Source organism: Haliaeetus albicilla, chromosome 23, assembly GCF_947461875.1.
Source record: "Haliaeetus albicilla chromosome 23, bHalAlb1.1, whole genome shotgun sequence".
In the NCBI taxonomy this organism is placed as follows: Eukaryota; Metazoa; Chordata; class Aves; order Accipitriformes; family Accipitridae; genus Haliaeetus; species Haliaeetus albicilla.
This window is the reverse complement of record NC_091505.1, coordinates 23,708,638-23,723,836: the sequence shown is the minus strand read 5'-3', so window position 1 is coordinate 23,723,836 and position 15,199 is coordinate 23,708,638. Positions and strand designations below refer to the sequence as shown.

The 15,199-nt window shown below is 39.5% G+C and overlaps 1 long non-coding RNA gene across 6 annotated transcripts in view; it reads right to left on the bottom strand.

Moving 5' to 3' along the window:
- LOC138690756 (uncharacterized) overlaps nucleotides 1-15,199 on the bottom strand; it is an 87,019-nt gene that overhangs the window by 44,904 nt on the left and 26,916 nt on the right. The gene's annotated exons all lie outside the window — the stretch shown is intronic.

Below are 15,199 nucleotides of genomic sequence, written 5' to 3'. Positions count from 1 at the left end.
TCCAATATTTTCACGAGCGCGGAAGGGAAATGAAATCTTAAAAGATTCCTGCAAAACTGAAGTTATGAAAACATTTGATGGAAATTTTACATTTTAATAATATGCAGTGGTAGTCTGAAAATGTTAAAATTACCCAAATGTAACAAAATGTAAGATAAAGCATATAGTAAACACGAGAACTACACTATAAATAAAAAAAACCCCAAACAACCAGAAACCTGAACAAATTAAAACACTTCAGCATCATCAAAATGAAACACTTCAACATTATACCAAGAGATGAAAGTCAAAGGATGCATTGGAACACGTTTTCTCTCAAAACTGATTATAATCAACAAAATTCCTATAGACAATTTCATTTTTATTCAAACTCGATTCTGGATTCAGAGCTGTTTGAACATGTTTTGACTATCTATACCCAAGAAAATTGCTGCCATCCCGACCTCCTCTGCAAAGGTGATGCAGGCAAATGGAAGAGTGTTACTCATTCTTACTGAAGGAAAGCCTAAGACCTATGTTTTCTATAAAATTAGCGGTCTTGGCTTATTCTCAGCAAAAATGCTTTAAGGAGAGGTAAAGGAAAGCTATTGTTACTAAGACTTTCTTACTGTAAGAAACCATACTACAGTGCATTTACTGGTATGCTATAAAATACCATAAATCATTCTGACAACATGATACTTGTCAAAATAAAGGCATAAAATACATCTTGGAATAAAATATCCTCAATCTTATTTATTTGTTTGCTCGCTCATGCCATTTGGCTTTTCTCAGTGGGTTTCCCAATCGTTAGGGTGAATTAGTGAGATTCTGCTGTAAAAACATAACCATGTGTATATTCACAGGCTTATACACACTGAATATCTGCATATAGCACTGTACAGTCATTCAAGAGAACTAAAAATAAAGCTTTCAAAGGACACTTCAGTTTTCCTGCAATATTTTTTCCCTTTTCCAGCATTTTTCCCCCTTCCCCCCCTGCCAAATATTTCACTAATGCTCAACGGTGGCATGGTTTAAGGGAGTCCTGCATGGAAAGCTCCTTCAGCTGCTTAGCCCAACAGCATAAATTTGATCTCGTAATTAGTATTCAGCTCAGCATCTTGGATAGAAACCAATGTTACAGCCAAGAGGTGGTTTAAATCACATAAATCATAGATCAATGACAGAACTCTAAGCACTGGATAGATTACAAAAGTAAGCTTTAGTTAAAAATAGATTAACCATTTCCCTGCAGGAATTCCTTCAAAAAAGCCCTGAATATAAAACAAATAAAATTAAATCTGATAATTTTTTTTATAATGTATGCATATACTAGATGAATTGTTCTTTCCCTTGACAGTTACGCACTGATTAAAGAAATGTGTTAACATGCTATTTCAATGGAAAATATTGTAAATTGTGGAGACTTTAATTTTTTTAATGAGCCTTTAATAGCCAGAAAGAACGTACCAGCAATGTTGTGTACAGCTAGGTTTATGGCAAATGTCACAGCAACTAACAGATACTTCTTTAGTTGCTGTTCTTATAAAAAGGGTAAAAATCCTTCTCAAGCCAAGAAAAATGTTTTTAAGAAGTGTTTTTAAAGTATTTTATGTTTTAATTTTTAGCTAATGAAGCACCCAGTCCTAAGAAGTATCACGAGCCATCTGCTATCCCGATTTAAGTGCCCATGGAGGTACTCAGCATCGTGGAGGATTGTGCCCAAGACCACCAAATTGTTAAAAGTTCAGTGGAAGAGGAAATATGGGGCTGAATCTCTTCCCCTTGATTAAGGAAGGAAGGATGGTTTGGCTCCTGCAATCAAATTCTCCACCAGTGTAAACCAGCATTACACCAAACGGGGGGCGTACCAACGGATGCAGATCGTGTCAACCAGCAATCCACCCTGCAGACTGAGAACTGCAGAATACAAATTAAATATATGTGCTTGCTCCTGTGTATTTTAGTATGTTTTCCTCCCGTGAGGTCAGACATTATTCAAAAAAAAAAAAAAAAAGGGGGGGGGGAACCTTTTCAGCATCTGAAGGAAAATTTTGCATGTCTATTTTCTTAGTTGCAGACTTGAAAGTGAGAAAAGCCGTAGCAGCACCTCAGCCATTCCTCAGGCCAGAGAATCGCAGAGTTCCAAGCCATTGCGGCTGGAATAATGCACTTGAATTCCTCCCGTTGACTGGCAGGCACACAGGAGGAAGAGAGCCTTTAAACACACACAGTCCGAGGCAGTTGAAGTGACATCAAACAGAAGAAAAGCCGCCTGAGCATCAGGCACCCAGTTCTGCCACCTCGTACGCCCTTTCAGACTCTTTAAATGCAGCTTAAATTTAGTTAGTAAATAATCAAACAAACTGAGAGAAACCCAAAACTTCCTATCTCTGGACTAACAAATTTTGATCAAGTGGAGAACTGAAAATACAGGAATTCACCCCAATAAAAAGCTGCACAATTCTTGAACTGGTAAATAATTGTTATAGCCACGACAGAGTGAAACCAGACTTCGTGAACCCCAATACCTGGTTGTATATTTAACTTCCCACAGATCCCAAAAACATGAATACAGTTGTTGTTGCCAAATCTAGAATTTTAAAAATAAATAGTACTGCTTTTATAGGCATTTACATTTGTTTTCAAATACTCTAGCTCCATCAAAAAGAACATTTTTAAACTTTTAACACTTTATGGAAATTACTACTTTTGATTTCCAAGGACTTGTTTCACCATAAGAAGAAATAAAAAAGCAAGCTGCTCGATGACTATTTGAGGAACAACATTCAGATTTCAAAACTAGCACCCTGTGTGACAGAAGACTGCAATATATGCAATCAAGAGATAGATTCAAACAATAATAACTAGCACAGGCTCCAGGGCATAGCAGAGTGTGTCATTTACTTCAGACCCGATCCTTTAAACATCAGTCCTACGAGTAGTTCAGTGGAAAATAGATGGGACTGCTCATGTAAGTATAGACTACTCTTACAAGGAAGTTTTCAAAGGCTCTGTATTTTCTAAGGTGCTGAAAAATGCATATCAAGTTTAGTAAAACCAAAAAAAAAAAAAAAGGAAAAAAAAGAATCTCTTGTAATAAGCCAAATTGTCAGAGAGATGTCAGGGTTAATTTTTAAAGGCACATTTCCCTCCAGCAACAATTCCCTTTAATTATTTCAATGTGAAACACATTATCAGGCATGTTCATTCCCTGTTCCCAGCTCGCAGTGGCTGACACAAGATAGGTACAAGATGTTCAATCTCCTCCATGGATGCTCACACACATAGGTGCTGGGTAGCCTGGTCCTTGCTGGCTCCACTGGGAGGAGAGGGTGGGCAGCACCTACACCCTCCAGCTCCTCATCCTCAACTTCTGGGGCCACCACCTCAGAGTCACGACACCAAAACGCGGGAGGATGCAGTTGGGAAAAAGCGGTCGGATTTCAGAGTATGGCCCTTGACACGTGAACAGACACCGAGCCCGTTGTCAGGTAACCATAACACACGGAACAGCCTTCCAGTGTATTTGCAAGGGAATTTTTCCAGATTTTGACTTTTTTTTTTTCCCCCACTTTGAGGTTTAATAGTCGTGTGGAACAGAGAGCACAAAATCAGGCAAAGTCCAGTGAGGAGGCTTCTGGGCTGCTGCAGGATATGGTTGCATAGCACACTTCTCCGGGAGTTTATGAGAAACACGTTATGTTCTGCCCAAGTAGTAAGGGACACTGTTCAGGGACCCAAAATAAAATATCGGCTCAAAAATATGAGCGACCATGGTTTCAAATTTAGATGCGTAGAAGAAACCTTGATCTAATGAATCGGTTCGGTGTCGCAAATCAGCAGTTTTGATCAAGTATTTCAGATGGTGAAGGTGGGTTTTCTATTTTCTAACCTAACTTCAACCTTGAGAGACACATTTAAAGTTCTTAAATATGCCAGCAGTCACACTGATCTATTCAACCCTCATTTCGGTGCGAGGAAAGTCTGATCCTTTTCTTGAGAAGGAAGGCTGGAAGGGAAGAGGCTTTGGACCAACTCTACCAGATCGGCTGTAATCTAATGGTCTTTTTTATACCACCTACAGTAAAACTCACTATATAGCTAGTCATAAGATTAAAAGCTTTTCAAGTTGCTATCTTGGGAAATTTCTTTCAAGGAAATTACTACAAAGCCTTGTTTTAGTGTGTTCCCCTACTGTGCGTCCTACTGTGTTTTTTTAATAAGGAAAGCTATCCATCCATAGAGGTGTATCCTGTTCTCCATGCTTGAGTGTCTAACAGCAGGCACATACAGTAGACACTCTGATGTTTTGCCTCTTTAATTTTCACTCCATAATGTTGGTGCCTGGTTTTCCTGACTGCACCTTCAGAGCAGTTTAATTATGGGCGTGCACAGAATTTTGAGAAGGGATTTTCAGCAACAAAATTCAGATGTTAGAAACAAGTTTAATACATAAAGATATTCAGAATTTTTTACCATAAAATAAAATCCTGCTACACAGTTATCACAGGATGGAAGGCGTGATAAAATTACCAAGAGAAAAAATACAAATACTTCATGACTAAAACTGAAAAGGGTATAGAGATGCTTCATTTAGTCTTTAAGAGATGCTTGGTATAGATATAGAGAAGCTTCATATAGATGTAGAGATGCTCCATACAGATATAGACATCTATATGATGTTTTAGTCTTTAAACAGACAACCATATGCTAAATATGAAAGTATGGCAGATACATCACCATGCTTTTGGCAAATAGGACACAGTCATAGGTTTCTACACTCAAACTCCCAACCAGATGAAAACAGCTCATGACACTGAATTTATTAGCCCAAGGGTTTTACCAATGATTTTGATGAATTTTTTTAAATCAAGTTAAGCAGCTCCTCGATAAAAGGTTACTGTACCACTCAAATATCAGACTTGAAACATTTTTTTTTATAATAACGGGCCAGGTACCGGGTTATAAATGAGCACTGCTCCATTGACTTCAGACAGGGTATGAAAATTGATTCAATGGAGCACCATCAGTTCTCACCAGCTGAGTATCTGTCCCTCTAATCACAACTAAAAAGATTTTCTTAGTCAATTAAAGGCTTGAAGCCTTTACTCACTCACACAAAATCCCTGTTGAAGTCGGTGCTAACAATGCATTCATTTAAATCTTAACAAACTGCAGTACACGCACTGCCTGGTGGCGCAGCCAGTGCTATATATTGAAATACGCGCTCCCGCCATCCTAAGGCATTGATGGAGCAATACGTACCATTCCATACTGTCTCACGTGGCCCAGAATAATACCTGACTACCCTCCGATTCTGACACGTTTCTTTAGTAACTGACAAAAAAATTAGCACATTCATTATTTTTGCTAACAGGAGTATGAGCTATATGAAGAAAACATGTACCTATGCTGACAGAATGGGAGTACTTTAATTTCCAAATTACATACATAAATAAATCAAGCCATATAACCTGATAAATGAAAGATTATGAAAATAGTAATATCCTGCAAAATCTTGAAAGGCATCATAATTCCTCAAACAATTATCTTCTGTCATATTTGTGAGTAGCCCATGTAGTTGAAGAACAGAAAATACAAATGTGCTCCTTTAAAATTCATGAAACCACTCATTCTGTCATAAAAGCAGGCATCTTTCATGGCTACTTATTTCACACAGTCTCATAACTAATACTGACAGATACTTGGAATGCAAAAAAAAAAATGAGCACTGGACAAAGAACATGAGCTGCTCAAGTCTTACATTTTAATGCTTAAAACAGAAAATAAAATCATATATTATATACCACTACAGAATTCCTGGTATAATTAAATTAAAATTTGTAGATAAAAATGAGATTGTACAAAGACTGGTGGTATACTGCTACCAGGATTGGGCTGTGCTGCATCCATGACAACAGGATGGAAGGTTGCTTTTAATACTATTATCTTACATACCCACAGCTGAATGCTAATGCAGCTATACTGAGGAAATCAAGTTTCAGATCTGTATCCACTGAACTTACATCCAGTAGGCAGGGAGTTTAAAAGCCAGGCTAGCATACAAAGGCTAATATTATAGCTCTGTCAACTCCCCAAAGGTCAGATATTTCAAAAGGTATACACAAATATTAATTGTCAGGTAGTTCTGTACTGAAGGCTAGAACTGAGGCAAAAATCAGGTTTTGTGACCGTAATTTTCTCCCAATTTTATTTTATAAAATGGAGGTGCAGAAGAAAACAAAGATTAACTCAGATCAGGTTATGTTCTCAGCACTGACACATGATGATGATGCTTCTTATGAGCATTGCCTCAAAAAGGATTCTACCTGTTTTCCTCAATGAAGGAGATAGATAGAAAATGTGTGGGAAAGCAGCCGGGCAGCCTTATTTTCCAGCAGATACCAACAGTTCAATCTACTCGTCCTTATCCCAGCTGGAGGACACAGCTCCCAATCCCAGCCTGCCCAAGGAACCTCGGCTCCATCCAGAGGAACGGCAAGCGTTCCCACAGGCACCTCCGTATCTGCCCAGTCCCTTCTACAGACATTGTCTCCAACTTCGCAATTCAGCATGTTCTGGTTTTAAAAATACAGTTTGCTATAAAATCATTTAAAAAAACCCACAAGTTACTATTTTGGGGGGGACAACTAGCTTAGTATTTCCAAAATAAAAGAATTCTGAGCTGTCCTGTAAAATCAACTCATCTCTTCCTCATTGGGGCCAACGAAATCAAAACAGTCCAGTAAGTCCCCAGGCAAAGAAGCCCTCTAAAGCCTTGTTCTACCAGAAGCGATATCGTGTGACTGGCAACGCTGATCCATCTACCAGAAGGCGAAGACATCCTCACAAACACCTTAGACTCTCCTTAGTGCACAGTTAATTTTCAGACATCTTATGCTATTTTTCCTTCTCCAACCCACCACACATCTGGATGGAGAACTCCAGATTATTTGAGCTACTGACCACTTTCCTACAATAGGCTGTAAGCCATTGTTACCCAAATCCAGATCCAACTTACTTATAAAACATTGGCTCATATGCTGTCATACCCCGTACAATTCATTTTTATGTGCAGTACAAGGTTGTTGCAGCAAACCCTTGCTCTGTCGTGCTCTTGGTCTATCTCCTGTCATAGTCAAGTGTGTGGACATTCTGGCAGGTAAAAATGCCCCATTTTTTTGTGAATGCATTCTTAGAGTTACTATACATAAAATAACATGATAAAGTAAATAATATATAAATAAAATAAAATAAATATAATAAATAATCTGAACCAATTGAACTAAAATAATAAGAAGTGGTACTTCTGATGAAGGCTTCTCAAGTCCATAAGGTGTAGTTGCAAGAGAGCAAGACAGCTATCATGGAAATGAGGGTTCACTAACAAAGCGCTGCAGAAGTGCAGTTCCCAAGAGTTGTTTTTTTTCCCCTGTGCAGAGAACCTTTTCTCTTCAAAAGCGTGGCTTCAGTGGGGCAGCAAAAAGATGCTTCATGCAAGGAAAAGTAAAAGGTGGCAAGAACAGTCACAATGATGAAAGCATTGGCCTCTAAGTGGCAGAATGACAAAAAGTTGTAGCTTTTTATGATATTGTAATTGAAAAAAGTATTAAGTTGTTAGTGGAAGTGTATTTAAGAAAAGCCCCACACGTGGATGTAATAGAAAATTAATCCTCTGAGCCCAGAAAGTCCCTGAGGATGCAGAACCCATCATGAAGTTACCTCCTGTCCCAGATTTTCTTGTTGCTTGCCTCTGCTGACAACAGTTGTCTTTTCATTAGAGTATTTGATATCAATTTACTCAGACACCAGGGGCAAAAAAGGATTTCACTTTCTTCATCTGAAAGACACTGATCCACAGAATTAGTACTTTGAACAGATGCCAGAGTAAAATAGTGACACATTTTCTAAACTAATAACCACAGGTGGCCACAGCAAATTGTCCAAAGCCTTTCAGGGCTGCCCAGGCAACTAGGACTCTCCTGAATTTCTGATGATTCCGGTACAGACAACAGCCCTGATTGCAAACGTGTCTCCTTCCAGCTAGCTCTTGCTGTGGTTCATGTTTCTAAACTAACCCCACAAAGAAACGTCCCCAATTTTAATGCCCTCTTTCAGATAATGCCCAACCTCCTGCAGCAGAGAATGCAAGGGAGTAACTGCTCTAAGTGCATTTTCGGATTAAAAGCTCTCAAAAGAGGTTAGCCTCCATTTGGGCATGTATTAAGCATTAAATTAACTTCACATGATGCAACAAATAACCTCAGGAAGGGTGTCTACCTCACCTAATTTGACAAAAGATTTGGCTACCTTCCGCTTCTAACGGTTTCTCGTGTTGCAAGAACCAATGGTGCAAAACGCCTGAAGAAGCCGTGACCCAGTTGGCAGAAGGTTGTCACACAGCTTATTCCCAACTGACCTGGCACCTGGTGAAACCTCAGGGTCACCCCATGGACAGTGTGAAACTTTGCCCACTTAGAAATGTTCTCGCGGACTTTGGCTCATTTCTTTTTCAAACCTTGATTATATCGAGGCTTTATCACGGAAGCCCTTACAAAAAATGAACTACCCCGAAATGACTGGTTCTACACTCACAAGGGATCTGATTTAGGGGCTCAGGTTAGAGCCCGGTCACCTGGTAGGAGCCCTGGCAGGGGAAGAGCCTCGGCTCATCCATCGCGGATCAGCGCTCCTCACCATGCCTTCTGTGTGCTCAGAGTTCGGCTTGAGCAAGAAGCTGACTCTGCAACTGAAGAAACGCTTCTGGACCTGCGACGAGCAGAGCTTGTGCTTTGCTGCAGCCAGAAGCAACCCAAATTGGATATCTAAAATTAGACAGCATGAATTTTTCTCCTAAGCATCTTGGAGGAAGAGTGGAAAATGAAGGTGAAAACCCGAGAGCACCAGAAACAAACCCCTCTGTTGATCAGCAGGACACCTACACCACGGGCACGGGAGCCTCTGTACTCGGCACATCACTGACCTACGATGATCCCTCACACGCAGCAAAGATCTGTCAGGGTTTGGACTCAATGAGGCTTCTAATAAGGTACAAAAAAAATGTTATTTTTATCAGAAGACTTGGGGATCAAGCAGAGATAACCGAATTATTCCAACAGAAACCAACGCATCACCTGAGAATACTTGCATAGAAGGTTTCTCTCCAAAAACAGAGAGCACAAGGAAAAGCAAAAGCACCGGTAATTGCTGTTCCCCCATCATTTTTTATCATATTATTACTCTGATGCTCAAATAAGCTTCCCCACTCTGAACCCCCCCATCTCAGGGCAGGTGAGCTGTTAACCCAGTCCGAGATGCGAAAACCAGGCTGCAAACCTGCGAGACGCCAAACAGAGGTTCCCCTCTCATCTTCACCTACTTCATTCCCTTCACGGCAGCTTCAGCAAAGACTGAACCCAAACCCCTGCTTTCTGCCCACGGGGGAAACCGTAAACACTCTTATTTTATCCTGCAGTCCTTTCGCGACATGGACAACACCCAAAAAAACATTAATCCAGCTTCATTCAGATGAAAAGCTTTTGTCTTCCCGAGCAGCCCTGATCTGGGATGGGATCCAAGGGCAGGAGAGGGAGCGATGATCCCAGGAGTCGTCCCCACCCCACGGGCACGGGATGCTCCCTGGGATGCTCAGACCAGAGGGACAGGGCTGAATCTATTCCCAGCCCCCGGTATTTTGACTGCCGGGCAGGGCAGGAAAAATGCACAGCAATTAAACGTGTTCGGGCACCGCATTTGGGAGATTTCATTTCAGCCTCAGTTTCTTCCGCTGAACATTAGACTTGGTACTTTTATCCAGTCAGCTCTGTTTTTTAGGAAAAAAAATGAAAGACCAAAGAAATTCAGCCACTTTTAAGAAGGAAAATTTGGAGAAAGTTACTAATTATGTTTTGGAAGCCGGTCCAAGTGGTTGGAATAAAAATGCTCAAACCAACTTAATACTTCCTGCATTTGAATAATTTGGGTAAGCAGGCATATAATATTCTGAATATTTTTATTGGATGCTTTAAAAATAGATACATGATTTGCCTATGATCTTTAGTATTTACTGCAGAAAAATTCTGAGGTCATATTGTTGTTTATGAAAAAAAAAATATCATAATCTCTCAGTCCAATAGTTTTCCAGTTGTCAGCAGTTAATGCTGCCTTCAACTCAGGTAGACAGTTTTCATTTAAAATGATCACTCTCACATTTTACTCTTCTTTTCCTTAAACAGATATTCCTGTTTTGCCAAAGACACACCAAAAAAAAAAAAAAAATTTGTGTTTCTATTACTAATACGGAAGTTTTACAAGACAGGGAAGTTATGGGTGAGGTAGTCAGCCGCCCGGGCTGAGTACCTTTGAAAAATGCCCACCATAAACATAACACTGACATGGTTACAGCGTCATAAAATCACAGAGTCAAATCCTGTAAACGTGAAAACGCTAAAGTTAGTCATCTATCTGTGTCGGCAAAGCCAGTCACTTGTTGCTGTGCGGTACTACACTCCAATTACCGGCGCTCAGCCCTCCCTGCCGGGCTTCTCTTCCCTTCCCTGCAGAGCTGAGGAGCCCTGGGGTTCAAGAGATAAACTCAACCTCCACCCAGTGACTTCAGATACATATTTCTCATTTTTGACCAGGTGTCTCTTTTCCCAATAATTGTCTGGCAGGCTTTATCTCGGCAGCGTTTGCAGGGTGGAGCAGGGCTTTCCCTCCTCCTCCTCCGGCTCCCTGGCAAACAGCCCATCTGGCATCCATGTGACAGCGTTTGCTATGTGGGATCTGGCAGAAAAGTGCCACATTACCAGTAGCAATCACGGCCGTAAACAGCACAACGACACAAAAGAAATGACTTCCAGATCTATTTTTTTTTTTCCGCCCCCCGAGATGTGGAGAAAGCGTATGTATAAAACATCGCTTTTTTTTTTTACTGCAACTCGCAGTGGTGATAATATAGCATGGGTCTGCAGTAATATGTTTTCTTTAAGCCACCCGTTCCTCTCCGAAGGCTTAACACCGCAAGGTCTCGCCTAAGCTCGGCTCCCAGCTGCATCGCTGAAGGTACTCGATGCATAATGCTTCGTAGCGTATGAGCTAAAGAGCAGGGAGAATACATTTGCTATAGCCAAGTTACCCCGGCTGAGAGCTGTTTGGGTTTAATATATACCCTTTAGGATTCTCTGCATTACGGGGGGAAGGGAGCTATATAAACAGACTTGGGGAAAAAAAAAAAATGCATTGCTCACATTTTTTAAAAGTTGCCTCAGGCAGTTATAAGTTACATAAAGTTGCTCCCGTTCCTCTTGTAGTTATGGCAAAGTTATCTAAGGTGACTAGCATAAAGTGACAACTCCTAACTTGGAAAATAAAGGTTCCTAAATGGGGCCTTTTCACGTACACAAAATCAGAATATAACCGACAGCCCACAAACTAAGACATGACTTCGAAAGTTCATTGTAATCATGAAGGTTATTCTAAGATTTTTTTTTTTTAAATATACAAAACATCTCTACTTAAAACCAGAGTAATTACTGGTAGATTAGCAGAGTCTGAAAGAAACTATTCTTGTTTCCAGTAGTTGTATTCATGGACTTCATTTAGCCTGACACTTGTGTAATAATGTGAATATTTAGCTTTTCTGAGTATTTATTCCCTACACTCATGACTTCTAGAAATCCTTCAAAATCTATCACATTAGAAAGTGAAGATAAAATGAGAGATATTCTGGGGAAAATTACTCCCTTTTCTTAACATTCTTCTTCCCCCCACACACACATTCTTGATTTCCCACACACATTTTTAAGGCACTGCAATGCAAGTTTTCAGGAGCTAAATCTACGAGAGAAATCTAAAAGAAAAGGTATTTTAAAACAATCAAGACAAAAATAAAAATCATCGCTAACTAAATAAAATGGTAAAAAGTTGTACATCTTTTGTGTCTTTTATGAGAGGGAGAGAGGAATGATTAAAAATGTACCAAGAGCCATGAATGCCATTTTACTGTCATTTCCTTTGATTAACCTTCACCTGACCTCAATCCCTAAGGCAATTTCAGTTTCTTTTTGTTCTTCCATTTAAATTCTTCAGTGGAGCAGGTGAGTACATCTCCGCTACTACAGACCATTCACGGAGAGCAGATTGGGTTTGGAGAGTATTTCATAGAAAATGTTTGCTCTGGAGAATCATTCGCAAAAAACTTAACAGGGACAATACTGGGATTTTTACAGTCCCTGTGGAATTATATAATGACTTTTTCTAGGTATGAGTTAAAACGCAGTTGAGCAAACCACACCAGTTTACAGCAGAGCCGGACCTCGGTGCTGCTGGCCGGTGCAGACTTACCAACCCCGGCACGTTGGCAGTTCTCACCAACATCTCCGCTCTGCATCTGTAACGATGTCTGCTTCCACGTGAGTTTTAAAATGTAACTTGCCCGCTGGAATGGGAGAAAAGCCAGCATGAATAAAAGCTTAAAAAATAAATTCTAAACCCTTTGCGGAAGGAACGGATCCAGCATTCAACATTTGCACAGAAATCTTATAGTACAATTCTTTCTTATTCTAAAACTCACTGTTTTTCAATGAGTCTCACGATCTTGGGGGTTGAGTAGAAATCATGAAACGTTGCATAGACTCTGTTCTTCAAACTTTAAACTGTGTAACAAAAAAGAACAAACTGGGAAAGGGCAAAAAATATGTACAAAAATCGTGTAAGATCTGTAAAGTATGCCTGATGATGAAATGTTAAGGAAGTCTGACATATTTAGTTCATCAGAGACTGTCTTAAGGCATGAGTCAATCCTCATCCATAAGAACTGAAATGATGCTGAGGCTTCTGATAGCACATTTTTAATCTATCAGGAAAAGATATGAGTTTCCACAGTCAAATTAAGCCTAGAATCAAGGTGTGTACTTTTAGCTCTTAAGAACCACTACAAGGACTGTGCCAGCTTACTTTGGGGAGAAAAGATACTTCATCGCACATGGCCTTTATTATCATTCCAAAAAATATTCTATTACATAAGCAGAAGCTATGGATTCAATGTAGGCTTTGCTCTTCATTGCTGTCAGCCAAATGTGTGATCTGACTGGATTCATAATATCTCAGTTCCATATTATTCACTCCAGATGAATTTTCAGGATTTTAAAAAAATTTTAAAAATAAAAAAATTGTCCCGAGCTGTGACACAGAGCACCAACATTTCTTGCAAACTACCATCCAAAGAAGTTCAGTTTGGATCAACTGAAATTTACAGGCGTGAATTATTTTGAAATGCTTTATTTCTTCTGGCCTTTTTAATTTTCATTTTCTTGCTAGCCGTAGATAAAAAAATTGAGACGAAACACAAACCTGTTGAGTTGCAAAATGCTAAAATCGACTACCATGGCAATTTCCAAACTTTACCGTTGTAAAGGAGGTGATTCATTTACTCCAATCCTCTCCTGTTAGTTTTATTCTCCACAAACTAGCACTGCCTGACAACATGAAGGAGTTGCAACAGAAGAGTCCTGTTAATCTCAGTCATGATCCTTTTCTGATCTTAAATATTTAATAACATTCATAAAACAATTAATAGACACTATTAAAATTCAGCTAGCTTCAACTGCGTTTATGGAAGCTCTGCCTCCTTTTCATTTCTAGGTACACCCAGCGAGTGATACCAGCTCTGCACGTCAGCCTGGGTTCTCTAATCTGTGAGAGATCCTGCAGGTTTTCCGCTCCAACATCTCCACTGAGTTCTCTAGTAAAATGGCCAGCTCTTCCATGAGAGATGTACTCACCTGATGGAGTGCAATACTTAAATGGAGGAACAAAAGGATCTGAAACTGCCTTAGGGAGGGAGGTCAGGTGAAGGTTAATCAAAGGAAATGACAGTTCGATGGTATGCACGGCCCTTGAGATTACATATGTGTATTTTGTTGGGAAATATTTAACTGTTTTACCTCTATTTAGGAAGAAACCAAAATAAAGTGCATATAGGAAGAAAAATGCAGAAGAACCCATAGGTGCCTCTTAGCCCAGTAGAGCTCGCATTGGTGGGATGCAAACCGGCCAGCTGAGAGGCGGAGAAAGTCAAAAGATGACAATTCGTCATGTGGTTTCTCTACTGCAAAACGCTTCACTACCGTAAAATACAGCACAGTAGCTGGGGAGCTAGGGGAAATTCAATAAAGATGTCATTTACCTTGCTCCTATATTTATCCCCAATATTTAGTAGTCTTCTCCCAAAATGGGTGCTGGAGCTAAGGAGGGAAAACTACAGCTGGAAAGTACTGTAGGAGCCTACAGAAACTCATTTGTGTCTTGTAATGAACATGGTTTGGCCATGTTCCCGCCTCATTTGCATTTCCTTTCCAACAATTTTCATGCACTTGGATTTTTACTTTCAATAGTACTTTCAAAAACTGATTTTAAGCTTGCGTGCATGTAGAAAGGGGTTTTTAAATACACTCGCCTCAAATTATGGAATTTATTCTAGTATTTGTCCTCAATTAATTGGGGAGTTAAACCACTACCACATGACTCATCAATCACAAATAAGCAACACACCCTGAATTCTGATTTCTAGTTTTGATTAAAAAAAAACAACTAGTCAATAGAAGTCATGAAAAATTTTGACAACTATTTTTTTTATTCTTCCCACAGAATAAAAGGCAAAATTCACTGAATGAATTATTAATTATGAGTTATTCATCCAGCTCTATTAAAAACTAATCTGTTTCTTTTTTTAAGCATCAAAAAGGTCTTTCAAATAGAAGTTGCAATAATGAAATATGGCAGCAGATCTTGAAATGTGCCCTTACCCAGTCTGCAGATACATAAAAGGTTACGGTACCAGAGTTATTAATCCCCCATCACTCTGGCAATTGATTTTGAACACAGTCTGTTGCAGTCTTTATAATACAAGATCATAAATGTTCAAAACTAATGTATTGCTCTTTGTTCCACCTGGCAAAAATATACTGTCAAATTGAGTTGTGTTGACACAAAGATGCAGATGAGTATTTAAGCCTTATTCTTATCCACATTTGTAAATTTGTTTGCAATACCTGTTTGTGGTTAGAAACATTCACAAAGGAGCAAAGAAAGAGGAAGAGATTATGCCGTCTTTAATCAATGGGAAATACTTGCGCAAATAGCAATAGGTATTTATTTTAAAATTACTGGGGAAGAGTCATTATTTAAATTTGTCACTTGGTATTTTGGGTTT